This window comes from Monodon monoceros, unplaced genomic scaffold, assembly GCF_005190385.1.
Source record: "Monodon monoceros isolate NGI ecotype Baffin Bay Population unplaced genomic scaffold, NGI_Narwhal_1 Super_Scaffold_21, whole genome shotgun sequence".
In the NCBI taxonomy this organism is placed as follows: domain Eukaryota; kingdom Metazoa; phylum Chordata; class Mammalia; order Artiodactyla; family Monodontidae; genus Monodon; species Monodon monoceros.
Window position 1 is genome coordinate 85188538 of NW_021703778.1, and position 9081 is coordinate 85197618.

The following is a 9081-nucleotide window of genomic DNA, read 5'->3' on the forward strand; positions in this document are numbered from 1 at the left end:
CTAGGGCAAGGGAGAGGTTGGAAAACTGAGCCATGAGAATTGTTCATCGTGATTTGTAAAAATTAAACACAAAATATAAAATTAAAAATAAGGGGGGAAATGTCGACCAATTACGCTGTGGGGTAAAAAAACCTTTTCTCTATTTTCTCCATGTGAAGGACTAATAGAACTGAGAATGCTTATCATGGAAAAGAAAATTATAGGAAGGCTTGGGATGTGGGGACAAGGAACTTCAGTTGTCTTTGAATAGCTGAACTACTGCAACTGGAAAGAAGAAACAGGTTCCATGTGTGTGGCCCTAAGGAGAAGAACCAGGTCCAATGGGTGGAAGTTACAGGAAACTAGATTTTGAGAATGATAAGAATATTAGACAGTAAGACCTACCCAGTGATGGAATGGGGCATCTCAGTGGAAGATGGGATAGAGCTGAAAGCTTCTAAGTTTGTGCAAGAAACATCTGAATAAGCACCAGAGAATCCATTTGCAGCTAGTTCTTCCTTAAATGAACGCAATGGTATGATGGAGGAGAGCACTGGACCAGGAGTCAGGAGTCCTTGCTTTGTCACTTAATGGCTAAATGATACTGAGAAAATCAATTAACCCATTTGGACTTCAGTTTTCTCATCTTCAAAATGAGAGACTGAGATATGCTTTTCTCTACAGTTCTTCCAGTTCTCATAATATCCTATTATTATTTCTTTACATTTTTTCCTACTAGTTGTTCACAAGTTGATGAGGTACTTATATATCATATAGACACAATTCGTGCATACTATTTGGATGTACATTTCTCAAATTTCACTCTCACCATACAGAATGCTTGTAAGTATTACGCGTATGCATTGCAGTGAAAATCCCTCTTAACCAGAGGTGCTTGAGGATTTTGGTCAACCTCTGTTTCCTGAAATGGTACAGCTAAATTTGTTCAAGGAGAAGTTGTAAGTAATGCAGAGGGGAAAAATGTGGTATACCCAGCTAGGATCAGAGCTTACTGGCTTTACTGACGATACATTCTGCTATGTGTTGTTCAATGTAGAATAGAGAACCATGAAAAAGATTCAGGCTATACTCAGCTCTTGCAGGAAGCAAGATAATGGTTCGGTGAAGCACAGTAGTGTTTTGTTTCCCTAAGACTGAGGAACCGCAGATTGGATATTGGTAAAGGCTCTGCCACAACAGTCAAATGTCAATTATTGCTTTGTGCCCGTCCCTGAACTCTCACATTCATCTCATTCTTTGTAACCCCCACCCCCCACCCGCCCCACAACCAGCACAGACACCTGCGTCAAACCATTCAGAAAATGTTTCATTAGAAGACATTATGATAAATAGTTAAATTTAAAGGAAGGGTATTTGTGGCTCTATATTCTTTCTACCCTAGGAAAAGTAGGATTTTTGAATCACTAGAATGATGAGCAATACACCTCTGTGTTGAAAACTATTATGACATTCAATGGGGAAGGTGCACTGTTTATATCTGTTTCTATTCTGAAATCACCAAAAGGCATAGTCTCAAAATGGGCCTTATAAGAAAAGTACCAGCACACCAAAGACCATGGAATGATGCCAAGATATTAAAAGTTACCTTAGAAACTGAAGGATTAAAAAAGAAAGAGAGCAAGAGCGAGTGCTTATCAGTGGCGAATCCACTGTGGGATTTAAGAATCACATAGAAAAAGAACTAAATGATATTTTAAATTCTGGTTCCTTGTGAAACATATTTTTTAAAACCTTGAAAACCTTTCTAACTACTTATCTTAAGATATATCTTTCATAATTGTCTGCATAGTCCTTTTCTCCATGTTAATGGCCTCACTAAAAAAGGAAAAGATTCTGTGTGTAACAATCTCGACAACCTTATCCAATATTTTACACAAACAGTACAAAATTGGCTTCATTACTGTCTTTAGGAAAACGACAATTCACTTGTTCTTTCCTGACAAATATTTACTCCCTACCTTTTTTGGACATTGCCTTATGAGCTGTGGTGGACTCAAAGTTGAGATTAGCATGTTCCCTAGCCTCAAGTAATTTATCCTTAAGCTGGGAAGATCAGATGTGTAATAAAATTTAAAATAATATGATAAGGGCTACAAGAGAGTTATAAGTTTAGAGAATGAAGAGATCAATTCTGCTGGACAAAAAGAGAACTCTTCCTGGAGAAGGTAACATATAACTGGGGTGTGACACATTCTCAGTGGAAACAGCAAGGTATCAAGGTAGAAAACACTGGAGATGTGCCTCCTTGTTAGAAGCATAAGGTACAGGGAAAAGAGGGAGAAAAATCCTGATCTACCATTTATTATAGAAAAATAAATTTTATTTTTATTTGGTTGACTCTAGGAAAGAGTCATTGAACTTGCTCAGTATAGTCAGGGACTTCTAAGTGGGATGCAGGTCTAAAGAAATCTAAAGACTCCATTACAAAGACAGAACACAGAACTCTTTAGGAAGTATCAGTGTAATTTGCATCATAAAATTCAGTATCTTTTGTGAGGCTCTTGGGGTAACCTGAAAACGCTGATCATAAAGATTTCCTTATGAACAGAATTTGACAGAAATTAGTGTATATATATATATTTATATATGTATATAAATGAATAAACTGGCAGAAGAGAATAAAGCAGCAGTGCTCACTTCGGCAGCACATATACTAAAATTGGAACAATACAGAGAAGATTAGCATGGCCCCTGCGCAAGGATGACACGCAAATTCGTGAAGCATTCCATATTTTTCGTATATGTTGAACCTAAAAAATGGTACAGATTAACCGGTTTGCAAGGTGGAAATAGAGACACAGATGTAGACAACAAACGTATGGACACCAGGGGGGAACGTTGAGGGGGGGGCGTTGGTGGTGGTGGGATGAATTGGGAGATTGGGATTGACATATATACACTAATATCTATAACACAGATAACTAATAAGAACCTGCTGTATAATAAATTAATTAATTAAATTTAAAATAAAAAAAAAGAAAAGAAAGCAGCAAATCAAGACCGTAAGAGTACCTCTCGTGAGACTGTTTAGCTGTGTCATTATTTGGCTGTGAAGAGCTCTGTATGGAGGATTACTAGATAGAGACGTTGATATCCCAGTATCCAAACAGTATACATCCAACAACTATTTCATGAAAATTCTATCAGCCTCATTATGTCTACATGATGATAACTATGTATATGTGGGAAGTAATCAGAATAAATCCTCCTAGGTGACTGGATTTTTGTAGCACAATATAACCAATATTGGGAATATACTAGATGTTCAGGAAGTTTTATAGGACACACTATGCAATTAGACCCTTAAGAATATAATCAAAAACTGTCAATCAACTAGGCTTTCATCCTCATCTCTCTTTTTACCTCATGAATGAACAGGATGGTTGAAGGAAGTCTAAACTCTTTTTAGCATTCATTGTGCAATTGGGGGTGTAGTTAGGATGACTAAGATAAATGATCCAGAAAAGAAGGTTCTTCAATCTTAGAAGGTGACCTCCTCACAGGTCTATCTGCTACTTCATAAGCCTGGACTGTATTCCATCCTTTTGATGAGACATTTCCTCTCTGAATAAATCTCAGGACATGATGATGGAAATAGCAGTGTTTATTCAAGGTGGACACTCTCTTGAGCTTCTAAAACAGAGTAGTAAAGATAAGATAGCTTGTTAAAAACAAAAAGGTTATTAGTCTCCAGATAAGATATCTTATTTTCAACACCTTCTCCTACTTCAGTATTGAGGCTCTGTAAATTTAGTGACAATCATCTTGATGAAAAGCAGTCAGTTATCTATCTGCATGATATAAATATAAATAAAGGGGGAGTTCGAGGGAGAATGGATGCATGTATATGTATGGTTGAGTCTCTTTGCTGTGCACCTGAAACTATCACAACAGTGTTAATTGACTATACTCCAATATAAAATAAAAAGTTAAAAATATAAATAAATACATGTTATTATTCCTTTCTCTATTAATTATTAAAATATCATGAATATTAGCTATTGTTTCATTAATATTTCTTTTAGTCAAGTATAATCTCTTTCATTTCAGTGGGAAATAGAGTTCCAGATTCCACATTTATGAATATTACACAGTGACTGTGAAAGTTTAAAGACATTTACTCCTTCAATTAGGTGACTGTCCTTGTTTATTTTCAGATAGACTAGATAATGGATTTAAAATCCCATTTTAATCTTTCAGAACATGTCATTTCTTTTGGGCAAAGCTATATTTTCCACTTTATTTTGATGACAGTTAAACATAGTACTTTCCTCTCTCAATAAATCTTCCATGTCAGAGCTATAAAAGAATATATGAAAGGTTCCAAATTTTTCAGTTGTTCTCCAAATAGTTTTGGACCACCCTTAACTTTAGTGTAAAACCCTGAGTTCAGTCATGTTTAAAATACCAAGAAGAATCAAACATAATTTTAGCCCTCAAGGAACAAGTATAGTAATTCAGGTCATAGGTAATTACACAAGAAAGTAGAAAGTGGTAAGTTACAAGCAAAAGGAGGTATAGCTATGAAGCACAGTCTTGCCTATTGGCTAAGAATAAGGTCTATGAATTAGGATTCCAGATGTAAAACCAACCACCGGACCTTGGATTAATCATTGTGCCCTCTCTAAGAATTTGTTCCTAAGCGAATTAGGAATAATAATAGCATCATCTCCACTATGGGGTTGTTTTGTGGATTGCATGAGATAATGTACATAATGAACTTTTCATATTATAGAATAAGGTTTAATATTTATCATTATCCTTGTGATTTTGTTCTTATTGGTAGAGTAGAAAAGAAAGCATCGCGAAATGAGATCAAAATGATACTTAATATATGAGAGATTTTATAAATGAGAGAGAGAGAGTAATCATGTCCAATGTAAGAATCAGGGAATTCTTCAAAAAATTTTGACATTTGAGGTAAAATATTAAAGGTAAGTAAGATATAAACGCATGGAAATGGGTGGAAAATTTCTTTCTTTAGAAGGAAGAGGATGCACTGAGAGGTAGAACCAAGAAAGCATCAGGTACCAATAAGGAATAAGAGGCTGCTCAGCTCGACGTTTGGGCAGGGTACGTGAGGAGAGAGGTCAAGGCATACCACTACATCCATGCAACATAGGAACCTGACCCTGATTCTGTAGGAAATGTACAGCACTTCAGGAGTTCTGATGATGAATGTTATCATATAACCAAAATAGCGTTAAGTCATAGATGTGATAAGGTTCTACCTCCTACTTGGGACAGAAAACATTATAAACAGAATGGCTTGATGAGCTAAAGAAGCCAGTCATGACCCCATTTTCTTTAAAATTTATATTTACACTAAAGTTCAAACTGTTTAGATCTGCAACAGCTGTCCTAAGCTCAGTAGCAATAACTAAAACAGCTACAGTTCTTTTTTAAAATATTAGTTGCCCAATCATTTTAGGTATTTTAATAAAAATGCAAATACTTGAACACAAGTTTCTGCATTGGAAACGTGAATTTTCATCTCCTGTCCCCTCCCCAAAATTTTTGTGAAAGTGATATAAGAAAACAAACACAAATTAGGTTTAAGTAGAAGGTCTGGGTCTACCTATGGAGACTAATGGTAATGACTCAGAATGGTCTGTTGTTTGCTGCTATTACTAGAAACATATAGGCCATGTGAAAATAAGCCCTTGCTAACAGAATACCTTGAGTATCAAACCCCTTATATTTGACCTTATATTCAGGGCTACTGTTTGAAATTCAGTTTTCCAACATTTATTTAGTAGCTGCTATATGTAAAGTACAGGGTTGGTGTATTTAAGCCCCTATTATTGGCTTAGTTTCTGCCCTAGTGATTGCCCCAGTTTAGGGGTCCAGAGCAGGTGTTACAAGAATAAAGGACTAATTTATTAAAAGCCTACTAATCTCCAGTTGTTGTTTTTGATATCCATCCTATGAAATTCTAGATTTTTTAAAACAAGATCAGTGAAAACTTGATTTGTGATAAAAGGGCATGACTGGGTTATCATGAAAACACACTTATGTGACCAAATACAGACACACACACACACACACACACATTTCCTCAGGGATGTTGGAGAAATAAAATGCTCTTTTATTACACTGACTTCTGAAATGAGTAAACTGCTCTGAAGCTGACGTGAAATCATTCTCCAATAATAGACCCTACTTTGTTAATTTGTTGTTGTATTGTTACTGTGCACTGCATAGTAATGGTATGAAACCTTCAAGGGTTATTTCATCTTCCATGGATGAGGAGTTTATCTCCATGGAGCAATAACCGAGATCAAGCCAGTATTTTATTCTTGAATGTATTAGACAATATTAGCATTGAGACCAAATTTCAATTTACTCCAGGCAGTTACCAAAATCTGTTTTTATATTAGGCCTTATCTCTAAATCCATATTTTTTATAATGATCTCAATTCCACTTTCCTGCATCTTTTGGTAGTAGCAATGCCTGCTTAAATGCAATTAAAATTCATTGTAACACCTTATTTATACTAGAGCCCCACACAATATTTTCCATGAAAATAGTATTCACATTTTAAAACAATCAGAAAAACGCCCTTCAAGCACAGAACCACTGGACAATATTCCCTGTCTTTACATTCAAAACATCTTGGCACATTGATAAGACGGTGAGGCTTGATCCTGCAAATGTCTCTTCTCTGGGCTTAACCAGATGCACCAACATGCCCGGTGAAGTCATGGACGGTGAGCAAATAAACAGAGTGCCTCTGCCTCATAGAGATGTTAGCCTGCACCTGCAAATCTCAAATAACATCCTCTGATGAGGAAATCATATCAAATCCACAAAAAGTGCCTTCTGCTTTTCAAAAGAAAGTTATCAATATGCCTAGCAATATTGCTCCTAAGGAGTATGATTCTCTTCTGTGTAGAAGAAGCAGGCTTAGATAAATGACTGTGGGCTGAACCACTCTGTGTTTATAGAGTGGAGAGAATAATAGAGAGAAATGGAGGTCCTTCACCCACAGTCTGCTCTGGTATTACTGTGGAGAATGGAGGTAAGTAGATTCTGCCATCAGATGCCCTGGTCCTTTCCCCAGTCCTCCTATCCCATATCCTTGAAGAACAAATCCACAGGGTTGGTACAGCACCTGCTTGGCAAAGAACAAGGCCAGCCACCAATTTCTCATTTATGTAATCCTGTTGTTTCCTCCATCACAAATGCCTCTTGCATTCTCTACTGAATAACTCTCATTCTCCCTTCAATACACTGCCTAAACATCACCTCTTCTGAAAGGTTTTCCCTGAGTCCTCCCACAGAATTAGTTACTGGTGGTATGATATAGCAGGAGAAAATAGTGTGTGTATGTGTGTGTGGGGGTGTGTGCTCTTGAATCAAGGAGGCCTGGGTTTGAATACTGGCTTAGGCAATTACCAGCTCCATGATCTTGGGCACATTATTTAAAACTCAAAAATTCTGTTCCCTTATCTTTTCGAAGTCACTTTGGAATTTTAAGTCATTTGCATTTCCATTATGTATTTTAGAATAAGTTTTCAATTTCTACAAAAATGCCTGCTACAATCTGATTTGGAATTGTGTTTTATCTATAGATAAATATGGGGAGAACTGACATCCTAACATATGAAGTCTTCCAACCCATAAACACAGTATGTCAATCTATTTATTTAGGTCTTCTTTAATCTCCTTTAATGATGTTTTATAGTTTTCAGTGTATTAGATCGTATCTTTTTTGAATATTTATCCGCAAGTACCTCATATTGCTGATGTTATTCTAAATGCCTCTAATTTTTTATTTCAATTAACAAATATTCATTACTAATACATAAAAACACTTGATTTTTGTCTATCGATCTTACATGTTGTAACCTTGCTAAACTCACTTCTTAGTTTAAGTAGGTTTTTTTGTAGATTTCACTAGATTTTCTACTTAGATATTCACGTTGTCTGCAATTAGAAGAGATTTTACTTCTTTTTTCCGATTTAGATGACTTTTTTTTCTTGCCATACTTTGCTGCCTAGAATTTCCAATACGATATTGCATTGATCAGTACTGAACTAAATCCTCAAGGTGGACACTGCAGATCTCCAGAGTTCTCTGTTCATTTCTCTCTTCTCAGGATCTCTGTCCTGAGAACTCTAGCCATCTTGACCTCCTCATGCTCTCAGCTTCATATCCCCAACTCAGGGAGTATATCAGACTGCTCCTTGATTTCTCCTCCTGTACTGTGGCCTGGAAACTCTCCAAAGACAGTAAGTTGGGGCAGTCATAGGCCCAACTTGTTTTTTTTCTCATCTCTCAGGAATCACTGTCCTTCCTTGCCTGACATACAGTATCTTGAAAACTGTTATTATATACATTTTGTCCATTTTACTGGTTGTTTAGACAGGAGTATAAATCTGTTCTTTTTTACTTCATCTTGGCTGGAAGTAGAAGTCCTTATATATTTATTTTAATGTATGCTAAAACATAACTGACAATTATACTGGTAATTGAAGAGTGATATAATTATCTTTGAAAATATTTTAAGTAAAAAAAAGCCTACTGTTTTTAAAAGGCATTACATGTATAATAATGCGGATACAACTGATGATGTGGCAGAAAACCTGAAGGTGGTACTAAAATTGTTAGTTTATGAAGCAGTATAGCAGGGAGTAAATTAAAAGTAGAGGTGGGTGAGGGCTTACACTTAAAGGAGATCAGCCAGGAAGATACAGGTGACACTAAACAAGGAAGCAAAAAATCTGGATGCCTTGCAACTAATTTGGGTTTATTTAGTGTAGGGGAAAGGGCCTGCACCCAGCAAGAGTTATTTTACCAATCACTGTACTAAAGAACACTGTAACTTTAGCTCCTAAACTATGTTCAGAATACTATGATACAGTAAGAAATCATAATACATTTTAGGAACAATTCAATAAACATCTGTTAAAATTTCTTGCTTGAGGAGACAAGACTTAGCAATTTGCAGAACTTATTCACTAAGAACATCTTAATGGTGTTTCCTGAAAACTGAAGGACATATGTGATTGTTCATTACTTTTTAGATGATTAAGAGTAAAGTACTTTGGTGTTCTAGGGTCAACAAGGAACAATT

At 36.0% G+C, this 9081-nt stretch overlaps 1 non-coding gene across 1 annotated transcript; it reads left to right on the forward strand.

The window, feature by feature from the left end:
- The first annotated feature begins 2629 nt into the window (after positions 1 to 2629).
- On the forward strand, positions 2630 to 2736 carry LOC114905445. The gene has a single exon (XR_003796270.1). It is a non-coding gene; the product is annotated as a U6 spliceosomal RNA (small nuclear RNA).
- The last annotated feature ends 6345 nt before the right edge of the window (positions 2737 to 9081 follow it).